Source organism: Magallana gigas, chromosome 7, assembly GCF_963853765.1.
Source record: "Magallana gigas chromosome 7, xbMagGiga1.1, whole genome shotgun sequence".
NCBI lineage: Eukaryota > Metazoa > Mollusca > Bivalvia > Ostreida > Ostreidae > Magallana > Magallana gigas.
This window is the reverse complement of record NC_088859.1, coordinates 11,416,688-11,429,113: the sequence shown is the minus strand read 5'-3', so window position 1 is coordinate 11,429,113 and position 12,426 is coordinate 11,416,688. Positions and strand designations below refer to the sequence as shown.

The window sequence follows — 12,426 nt, the reverse complement described above, 5'->3', positions numbered from 1 at the left end:
GGAGCAGGTCACAGTTGCATTATCATTTCAACATAAATGAAGTCCACGACATATTCTTTTCAAAAGCTTCCTGGACACATCATATAGCACAAAAATAGGGCCATCCTTAAAAAAATGTTTGTTTGAAATTGTCGCCTGGAGGTTTCTAGACCCAGGAGGGAGGGGGGGGGGTTAAACTTGAAGTTTAACAAATTAAAAATTTGTGAAAAATGAAAATTTCCACATAAAAAAGGGCTTTACTTTTTTACTAATGAAATTTTATCAGCGGTGGGTATACCAATGAGGCGCGAGGCAATACCAAACAAACAATAATTTTATTTTGGCCTAGGATTAGAAATTACTGGAAAGGGTTTTAATTTTGGGGTGTTGTTCAAGAAGAATTGTGTCACATTTGCCCATTCAAACAAATAAGATAATTGTTAATAGTTTTAGCAAACATTTTTAATATAAATAACTCATAAACTTGAAACACCTTGAAAAACTTTATCAAGACAGACATCTTTCTTGCATTACTTATGAAATGGTCCAAGAAAGATAACTTGTTTTCAAGATTCACAACAATGGAATGATTCAGTAAACTACAAAGTTAAATTTTGGCACCATTAAATGAAAATATAATTCAAAACAAGCTAAAGCAAATCTTATGTAACATTTTATGAATCTGTCTAAATTAATAGACAAGAGGCCCAGGGGCCACATCGCTCACCTGAGCAACAATTGCCTTAATTCTGATCAGATTACATTAGAGTATCAAAATATCTTGACAACTGACTACAGTAGATCTTGCTAAAAAAAATGAAAATCTGCAAATTTTTATCCACCTGTTATTTTTTGGTAAATACCAAGCCCCTTTTGTTGTTGTACCTGTAAGAAGATTTTTCTCTATTCCTATATACCCCCCCCCCCCCCCCCCAATTTCGTGGCCCCACTTTTCTCTAGGGAATCATGGTTACATCAAACTTAAATCTGCATAACCTCTTCTTTCACACTAAGTACTGAGTTTTGGACCGAAAACTTTCCCAGAATATTTTTAAAGATTTTCTCTATATATTCCTTTGTAAAAATTCAAACCGCCATCACGGTCCCGCCCAACCACTAGGGACTGTGATTTTGCAAACTTGAATTTAACACTACCCTAGAATGCCTCTACACAAGTTTAAGCTTTTCTGGCCAAATAGTCTTTAAAAAGAAGATTTTTAAAGATTTTCTCTATATATTCCTAAGTTAAAATTCATTCCCCATTGTGGCCTCACCCTACCCCTGGACTATTATTTAAACAAACTTGAATCTATATGATCTGGGGATGCTTCCACTCAAATTTGGGCTTTCCTGGCCTAATAGTTTTGAGAAGAAGACTTTTAAGATTTTCTCTATATATAAAAATTTATCCCACAATTGTGGCCCCACCTTACCCCTGGGGACCATGATTTGAACAAACTTGAATCTACATTATCTGAGGATGGTTTCACGCCAATTTGAGATTTCTTGGCCTAATAGGTTTTAAAAGAAATTTTTTAAAAGATTTTCTCTATATATTCCTATATAAAAATTTATCCCAAAATTGTGGCCCCACCTTACCCCCGGGGACTATGATTTGAACAAACTTGATCGAATCTACACTACCTGAGAATGCTTCCATTTTAATTTGAGCTTTTCTGGCCTTATAGTTTTTGAGAAGAAGATTTTTAAAGATTTTCTCTATATATTCCTATGTAAAACTTGATCCCCAAATTGTGGCCCCACCCTACCCCCGGGGACCATGATTTGAACAAACTTGAATCTACACTTCCTGAGGATGCTTCCATTCTAATTTGAGCTTTCCTGGCCTTATAGTTTTTGAGAAGAAGATTTTTAAAGATTTTCTCTATATATTCCTATGTATAAGTTGATCCCCCTCTTGTGGCCCCTCCCTACCCCCGGGGACCATGATTTGAACAAACATGAATCTACACTACCTGATGATGCCTCCACACAAGTTTAAGCTTTTCAGGCCGAATAGTTTTTGAGAAGAAGATTTTTGAAAAAATACCAACAAATTTTCAATAATTTCTCAATTATCTCCCCTTTAAAGAGGGCGTGGCACTTCATTTGAACAAACTTGAATCCCCTTCACCTAGTGGTGCTTTGTGCCATATTTGGTTGAAATCTGCCCAGTGGTTCTTGAGAAGAAGATGAAAATGTGAAAAGTTTACAACAACGACGACGACAACAAGGACGACGACAACGACAGACAACAGACAAATTGTGATCAGAAAAGCTCACTTGAGCCTTTGGCTCAGGTGAGCTAAACAAGAGGCCCATGGACCACATCGCTCACCTGAGGAACAATGGGTATGATAAAATCAGCTTAATGAAGTCATAATACAAACAATCTGGACAATGTACAATAATACATGTAGATCCTGTATAAATAAAATCCATTTTCCCCCCTGGATATTCTTATGTTTATAATCATTAGTCCCTTTTCTAACAGGATGATTTTATAGTCATATCACATGTTGAGTATTGCAGTCCTCAAAAAGATCCTTTACAATTGTTTATATATGGGATATTAAGCTACATCAAACTCTGAACCTTCTTGTGAGGCCGAAGAATTGTCCTGGAGCCAAAGTCTTAACAATTATAAAGAATCATCTGGCTGATTAGTTTCTGAGAAGAAGATTTTTAAAGATTTACTCTATATATTCCTTTGTAAAACTTTAACACCCCCCCCCCCAAATGTGGCCTCACCCTACCCCTGGGGGTCATGATTTTCACAACTTTGAATCTACACTACCTGAGGATACTTCAACACAAGTTTCAGCTTTCCTGGCTGTTTAGTTTCTGAGAAGAAGATTTTTAAAGATTTACTCTATATATTCCTATGTACAACTTCGACCCCCCATTGTGCGTCACCCTACCCCCAGGGATCATGAATTTCACAACTTTGAATCTACACTGCCTGAGGATGCTTCCACACAAGTTTCAGCTTTGCTGGCTGATTAGTTTCTGAGAAGAAGATTTTCAAAGATTTACTCTATATATTCCTATGTAAAACTTCGACCCCCCATTGTGGCCCCACCCTACCCCTGGGGGTCATGATTTTCACAACTTTGAATTTACACTACCTGAGGATGCTTTCACACAAGTTTCAGCTTTCCTGGCTGATTAGTTTCTGAGAAGAAGAATTTTCAAAGATTTACTCTATATATTCCTATGTAAAACTTCGACCCTCCATTGTGCCCCACCCTACCCCCAGGGATCATGATTTTCACAACTTTGAATCTGCACTACCTGAGGATGCTTCCACATAAGTTTCAGCTTTCCTGGCTGATTAGTTTCTGAGAAGAAGATTTTTAAAGATTTACTCTATATATTCCTATGTAAAACTTCGACCACCCCATTGTGGACCACCCTACCCCTGGGGGTCATGATTTTCACAACTTTGAATCTACATGAGCCAATTTCAACCAAACTTGGCACAAATCATGATTTTCACAACTTTGAATCTACACTACCTGAGGATGCTTCCACACAAGTTTCAGCTTTGCTGGCTGATTAGTTTCTGAGAAGAAGATTTTTAAAGATTTACTCTATATATTCCTATGTAAAACTTCGACCCCCCATTGTGGCCCCACCCTACCCCCGGGGGTCATGATTTTCACAACTTTGAATTTACACTACCTGAGGATGCTTTCACACAAGTTTCAGCTTTCCTGGCTGATTAGTTTCTGAGAAGAAGATTTTTAAAGATTTACTCTATATATTCCTATGTTAAACTTTGACCCCCCACTGTGGCCCCACCCTACCCCCGGGGGTCATGATTTTCACAACTTTGAATCTACACTACCTGAGGATGCTTTCACACAAGTTTCAGCTTTCCTGGCTGATTAGTTTCTGAGAAGAAGATTTTTAAAGATTTACTCTATATATTCCTATGCTATACTTCGACCCCCCATTGTGGCCCCCATCTACCCCGGGGGTCATGATTTTCACAACTTTGAATCTACACTACCTGAGGATGCTTTCACACAAGATCATATGTCAGATTTTAAGATTTATAATTATATGTTTTTATACTTCCAAGGATATTTTTAAAATAAACTCTTATGCATGTGTAATAGGATGGGTCAGGTCAGAATCACACTATGAATATGTTTACCTTTTCCTATGTTGTTGTAATTTATTTCCCAGGTTCTTTGTGATTTGAGATTCTCCTTGGTCTTACCTTAAAGGTTAAAACAATATATTTCAGCTTTTACACCTTTAAACACACTGTAATGAAAAACACCAGCTTCAACAAGCAACAATATTTATTCCCAATTTTTTTAAGAAAATAACAAAAACAAAATAATAACGATTGTAAATTCCTGCCAAGTATAGAAAAAAAATATGTCATTATCAAAAATCCCTATAAAATATCTCTGTCAAAACCACCATCAAAAATCACCCCTCATCCTAGCGTACGGGAACGCTTGCCCACCAAGCGGGGGAAAGGCCTAAGGTAAATACAAAAATCCCTTTAAATAAAAACCTAACACTTATCATTTAGTTTAAGGGCTGAAAATAATTTAACAGGAGCAAATGACAACAAAATGATCAAACTATTTTCCAAACGGGTGCAACCTCTTAAATATCTAATAAACAATGTTAGAGAAGTGAGAAACTTACAGCAAATTAATGCTTAACATGTCCCCAAGAAACTGCAAATTTCAGGACTTTAAATAGCAAACCGTTACAATAGAAAAATATAACGTTAAATCTAGTGAATAGACTATAAGGGTATGACCTTTGACTGTATTTAGCACCAACCGAAAAAGGTTACTTCCGGTATATTAACCAAAAGAAAAGAATAAACAAAACTGGATTCCTATGATGATCGAACACGTGTGAAGGATTATTATTGATCTATATGTCAAAACATACCTATTTATAGCATCAACGGAAGTGAGTAGGCTGGGGTCACTGGAGCAAGGGGCATCAACTTGTCTCCTGGTGGTTGAACTTTGGGTTGGCCAAAAGAAAAGGACGAGGATCCACCGCACCCTGGTGTCTAAAGTTCCTGTGACGGGTCACTTGTCCCCTTCTAGAGCATAGGCACCCTGCAACAGGACACCTGTACAACAAGACATATTCCTGGTGGTATTCCCTTCAGTGCATTCTGCACTCCTTGTCCCTGGAGTGAAACGTTCCCTCACACTCTTCTACCTCACAACACATTCCTCCCTCCTTCCAGATGGGACGAATATCCCTATCCAGTTCCATCAGTTCTTCTTCGCTGACAAGAGGTCAAGTATGAATTCTTCAATCATCATTTCTGAAATTATTGATGACAATTAAATACATACAATATATATACAGATCACTATTCACTATCTAAGTGTAATTACAGGGTATAGAATAGAGCGCTAAACAGACTAGCTGTTTATATATATTTTGTTTTCACAGGAGAATTATTTCCAGGTTGCACCAGAGAATCATCAGGAATTTGTGAAGTTTTGCTCAGAATTTCTTCATCAGCCTGGAAGCTCTCTACCTTTTCCAGCCAATTAGCAGGAGGTTGTCTCCCTTCGAATAGTTTCAAATGTTCCACCTGGACGACTATGGGGTTTCTTTCGGAATTTAATTTGTACTAATATGGGGGCTAGCTCTATAAGCCATCATAAGGTAAGGCAAATGATCATCCCAGTCATCTTTATTTTCATTAACAAAGGTATGCAACATGGCAATTATGGTTCTATTAAAACGCTTTACAAGTCCATCAGACTGAGGTCGATAAGGAGTGGTTCTTGTTTTCTCAATACCCAGGAGTCTATAAAGTTCAGGAAATAATTCTCTCCCTTGATCTGTATGCATCTGATTTGGAACACCATAGTGTGCAATGAATTCAGTAGCAAGTGTATCAGTGCAGTATGATCTGAAACAGCATACGGTAAGTTCTTTCCATTTTGAAAATAATCACCAACAGTAATGATGTATTCACTTCCATTATTAGTTTTAACATAAACCACCTAAAATTTCTATTCAATGCAATTCTATATAAGGGTTTTGCAGATTGATGTGGAGAAGATTGAAGTGGAGATTGTAAACAGATAGCCATGCTATGACCTTGAATTGCTAGTATTACATAATGGTCACTATGATATTTATGTGTACCTAGATGCTGCGCACTGAATGGTGTTAATGATAATTGACAGAATGAACTCTGTGACTCTTGTAGCAATGCGTAGTATTCCTAAATGATGTTATGAAACCAGGTCATAATACGGGCAGAATAATATCCAAATTGAGAGTTTAACAACATGTGACCTATTTGGCGATTCTGTGTCTGCAACGAATGCTCTAGTATTCTATATTGAGTCATTGTGTATTCTATATATTAACCTTTGTAACCTTTTATGCCGTGTATGAATGAACGTATTGTGAGTAAGTGATGCCTCATACTAGGTGGGGGGCTCCGAGACCCAGGACTCGGAGACCCACATCCTGCATCCAGACTCTTTGATTGGCAGTTTTGACGGTTTTGTTACTTTATTTAGGAATAAAATATTAATCTTAATTTTGAACACTAAATGTTCACTCATGATCGTCGTATATGGGCCGAACTAGTCAAAACTGTCCATCATAAGTAAAACCTTATATATACCCATATGAAATGAGATTGTGCAGACTCCTGATTTGGGCTGCTTTAGATTGTTGTAATCTTAACTATACGATCACGCTTAATAAAACCGCTTGAGAAAGAAATACTGGACTTGTCATCCATAAGCTTGAGCTGACCCTCAATAGGATCCTGTAAGACAGAAGGCTTACAAGATTTTCCAAACCCAGGACCTGGTTTTCTACTTGCATAAAGCTCACATGACTGACACCAAAGTAATACATCGTTGGCCATTAGAATTTTCTTTCAGTAGATACGTATGTTTTGTCTCTGCTTAAACCACCTAATATTCTGGAATTTGAATCTACACTATCTGAGGTTGCTTTCATTAAAATTACAGCTATTCTAGGCAAATAGTTAGTTTTTCTTTTAGAAAAACTTCTTGCTTTATAAGTGCCATCTATTTATGAGGTATAGGATTGGCAGTATCTCCTGCTGCTGTCCCCCAAACCACACACCTAGCATCCCCAGCCCACTGACTTTTGGCACCCTTGTCAAGAATTAAACATGATCAAATAAATACACATTTAATTATAAAGAAACCATGCGTGTTTTCTTTTAAACTTAATTGTAAATAGTGGCAGGGTTTTCTTTCTTTCTTTTTTTTTCTCTGTAGTATATTAAATCTATTTGACAGCAGAAATCTGATACATACTCTACTGTTAAAATGTCTCTGGTAAAACTGGCACACATCATGTCGGAAATGGTAATGACACTATGTTATATGGTTCTTCCTGTAAACTTGTTTTTCCGTGCTCTTACGATAAAATACCATTCATCGACGGGATGGGCAACATTTTGTCTGACCACTAATTTTCCCGCCATATCTCCATGTGCGGAATATCGAGCCCGATGTAATCTCTAGCAATGGGAACCACGCGCCAGCATACCATTTTTGAAATATAGTTTTGTATATGATACAATACAGTAATAATAAAAATAATGTAAAAATTATTTTTTTCTGTTATTAAGAATTCGATTCTAGATATCAGAAAATCATTTCCGATAGCAAAAATTCTAAATTCGGATGTCAAGAAATGATTTTCCAATATTTTTGGATATCAAAAATAAATTGATATGGAATTCCATATGAAATTGAGAATTAAAAAATATATTTTTAAATACTAAACCGGCTCCAAATTAATCCAACTGAATATAAAATTACTTCTCATTTGATGCAGTTGCAATTGCCATCTAAAAGCCAATCTGCTTTATACATTTAGTTCGATTAATTTTTAAACCATATCAAAAGACAAAACCAATAAAATCCATAGTAATCTTGTGAAACTCAGAAACATTGTCATTTATATTATTCTGGTTTGGAACAGGTGATTTTTTTCTTCAAAGATTCACACAATCAATGGCCTAAATCCTGTCAGTGATATTTATCTCCTAGAAATGCTTCATTGTTTAATTGAACATAATATATCAAATTAAATGCATACGAAATAATGAAAAAAATAATATTTTTGATTTTTTTAATGATGAAATCCTGCTTCAAAAAATACTTAAAAGATCAATCAAAATAAAGTTTCGGCGTGATACTTCCTTTGAAATATTTAATTAAATACTTGAAAGCTAGCTGATTGATCGCGAATGATATCGATGTATTATCATTTTCTTTTAGCACAAACGGTTAACATGTACAATTAGCCTGTCACATGTTCAGTCTTACTTCAACAGGAATTATTTTTTTTCATCTTTTGCTTATACAAGTCTTGGTCTTTGATCTGTTCTTAATATAAAAAAAATCCACAGAACATTTTGAACTGATTCAAAATCGGAACACTATACACTATGCCTTCACACGAAAAGGTCTCGCCTGAGCAGTTAAACTAGTCTGAAATTAACCAATCAATACAGTACAAGTGAAATCGTTAAAAAATATGATTGCATTGTAATTAGAAAATAATGCTAAGTTTTGTACTATACGTAATCATTTTTTTATCCATATGATATTATGTTATGTGATAATCTGTATATCTAATTATGTCTATATGTATCCGTATATGTTAGGTGCGCCCGGTCTATCGTACCCGGCCGGGATGTAATGAAGTATTTTAATTAATACGTACATTTTCTTAATCAACAGCAGTTAGTGATATCATAAATCATCGATTTGATGTATTACGGGGATTTAGGCCTAAATTTCTATGTACAATAATGGGAATTATCACAATCATAGATTTTAAATGATAATGTTTACTATCTTTTACGTTTGTTTTGCATGATCGTTACAGGCACGTAGCATCGGGGGGGGGGGGGGGGGGGGGAGCCCCCCCCCCTTTTTTTTTTGCTTGTCAAGTTTTTAGGATGAGTATGAGTCTGCCCCCCCCCCTTTCAAAATTACAAAGAATATAAAATCTAACACTTGAAACACGCATTACAAAGAATATAAAATCTAACATTTAAAACACCGAAACTGTCGTGTTTTTTTATCCATCCGAACTCGTATTATGTATGGGACTAACCCCTAGCTAGACAGTCCTATTACAATAAAGAGACGAAAACGCGTATTTGATTTTTTTTTTACTACCATTATCCTAATGCCTTGAGAAATAACCATAAATATTTGAAAACCTTTGTATATGACAGCATATATAATAATAATTTCTAAGAAAATATAATCTTTCCATTCTTTATACTAAAAAAAGTTTGTTCAGTTACAGCACTGACACGGACAGATTTACTTGTTTCACTATAGGTCGAACCTACATAATAATAAGTTAGGGAAATAGGAAGAAATGACAGTAAATATAGTGGTTACTGACCATAATCCTCACTGGACAGACACAGAGAGGAATAGTTTTGAATGTACAGACTTGTGCGCGGGCTGATCTCAGACTTCTAAGTAGTTGTACTTACCGTGGTTATGTGAAGAATCAGTCGTTCATTCTGTCTGACATTCTGATCGACAATAAAGAAACCGGTAATTTAGTACTTTTAATAACTTTTGATGGATAATTCATTGCATATTTCAGAGATGGTTGTAAACATGAACAGTAAAATGCTTTCTTTGGTATTGCATATGTGCTTTTCAGGATAAGCTAGCATTGCAAAAAAAAAAATGATTTTTTTTAACCTTTCCGCCGCCCATACCGAAGGCCTAAAAACACCAGCATAGGGTCCAGGGTTTTGGTTAAATGACAATTCAGAATCTATTCAATTTGAGGATACTTGCATAGTAATATCATATTGCATTGTATTCCGCGAGATGATTTTGTTAAAAGTCTTGGTCTTGGGTCCATGATGTGAACAATTTACTATCTTTGCTATCCTAGGATGCTTGCATAGTAATATCTGAAATTGTAGCAATGTAGTTCTTGAAAAGACGATTTTGAAATATTTTTACTACATGTATATATACTTTTATGTTGAACTTTAAACCCCTTCTGGTGCGACAGCATTTGCAAGGAAATCATGGTTTTGACAGTTTAGAATCTACACTATTTGAGAATGCTTGTATAGTAATATCACAGATTGTAGCATCGATCGCATTTTTGAGGGGAAAAAATCAATATCAGAAGGTTTTCATACCATACATAATAAAGTTATCTTTTAATCTTGTAGCAATTAAACTTTTTCTAAAATACGTTGCCGGTCCAAAAAATAATTTTTTAAGTTTTTTATTGCAGATTGAATATTTTCTTCTAATTTGTATGTGTATTCAGAGTTTAAAGTGATTTATTGAACTGCCGGTCAACAGACTGCGATCTCTAATACTGCCGGTCAATAGACTGCGATCTAATGGACAAGCAACGCATTTTAGAAAAAGGTTAACTATTGTCAACCTCCGCTTCGTTTTCTCGGGGTGTCAATTTCAACTCTAACCCTCCCAAACAGGCACTATTTATAAAATATAAAACACTATCTAAGGATGCTGGCACACTAATATCGCAATTTTAGCACTGTTACAGTGGTTCTTGAGAAGAGTTTTAAATATTTCACAATATTTTTGAACTTTGAACCCCTTTTGAACAACAGTATTAGTCCAGGGTTACCGTTGTGACACCTTAAAATCTACTGAATTTGAGGATGTTTGTATGGTAATATTTTCACCATCTATTTCCATAAAAACTTTGAACCCCTCTTTAGGTCAAAATACTGGTCTGGGCTCTTAAGACATATATGTTTGCATTGTATTATAACAAACTTAGCACAAAGTTCTTGAGAAGAGGATTTTTCCCCATACATGTATATATATGTTCAACTTCGAAATTCTGTTATGTAAACAAAGCTCGAGTCTTGTTATTGTTTACATATGTGTTGTATTTGTATAAGTTCATTCAAATGTTTTTGTTGTTGTTGATAATATTACTTATGAACACATTGAATCGTTTTATCTTGTTTTCTACGGGTCATATTGTAAAAAAAAATTGGCAATTTGTAAACAAATATACAACTCCAGTTTTGTTTACATAACAATGATTTCATTACTATATCTCGCTTTTATTTTAACTTCTAACGTTCAACAGACAATATATGATATGGGCCTACAATGGACCCTTAAAATGAACACCATTTTGCTGTAATTATTTATTTTCTTGTACGGATATATATGTGATGTTTTTTCATTTTTTTTTTCATTTTGATTCAAGCGCCCGGAAGAAATTCGCCGTAATTAGTGGCCTGGCTTCCGACAAAGTCATCGTGGTTGTTGACGAACTCCTCGATAGACAGTTTGCCATCTTTGTCTGAATCTGACCGCCTCTTCAACAGCAGCCTCGTTGTTATCGGGTAGCACCCAGTCCTTGATTTCTCTTTTTGTCGAGTATGCCGTCCCTGTTTTTGTCAAAGTCTGTGAACCTTTGCTCCCCCAGTAATAGAGACTGTTTGTCATTTTGATTCGCTGTAAGACTATAGAGTACTGGCACATGCAATTATAAATAAATATTGGTATCTCAAACTATGAATGAAAGCTGCCTACCGTATATTTTGAATTTTCTATACACATATATTATAGATTACCATAGGTTATATTGTTTTGGATAAGAATAAATTTTTACACTCATTTTTGTAATGACACGTTGTGCGTCTTTTTCAAGCGTTGAGGTACATTAACATCACATACTGTCTACTAGGAACTCCTCCTTGGTGATGATTCCGTCCTTATTTTTGTCGTGGTCCTGGAAAGTTCTCTCAATTTCCACGTCGTGCATGTGAGGGAAATCGGCAGGGTGCAAGTAAGCAACAAACTCGTCCTTCTTCAGGGCACCATCCTTATCCAAGTCCGCTGCATCAAATCTCTTCTTGTCTTCCTCTAGAACCTGTCATTTACGGGTCAATTCTTTTAAGTACACAATGTACGTCTAGAGATGGCTTTTTTATTGATTTATATTAATCAGTATTATGACATATAGAAGTAATGTGGAATTTATTCAAAATTTTAATCTGCAATTCAGTTTACATGTAGACAAAGCAGTTTAAAGCGATTTGAAAAGTTAAATAAACAGTAAAAAAAAAAACGCCCAGAGAATGCAATTTAAGGAAGAACATGTGTACTTAAGGACGTTGGATCCTGCGATCAAAAGTCTTAAAGTTTTTTTCTAAAGTTTTTTTAAAAAATCTACACACATAGCTTAACCAAAATTCAAAACAAAATTTTGGGGTCTATATACTTCATTTGGCGCTAGGGTGTATCTAATATGACCTTTCTGCATTGAATGTGCAGATTGCGCATAAATCGCTTTTATCTCAATATTTATTATCGAAATGAACTATGGCATCAAATACAAATTTAAACTATTTAAAATAAATAAAATTAAAATTATCTTAAAGAAACATGT

The 12,426-nt window shown here is 35.3% G+C and overlaps 1 protein-coding gene across 1 annotated transcript in view; it reads right to left on the bottom strand.

The window, feature by feature from the left end:
• LOC105345095 (high-affinity choline transporter 1) overlaps positions 1-4,923 on the bottom strand; it is a 34,963-nt gene extending 30,040 nt beyond the window's left edge. Inside the window, exon 1 of the mRNA XM_066067662.1 lies at positions 4,906-4,923. The gene's annotated coding sequence lies outside the window, so the exon portion shown is untranslated. The remainder of the gene's footprint in view (positions 1-4,905) is intronic.
• Between the last annotated feature and the right edge of the window lie 7,503 nt (positions 4,924-12,426).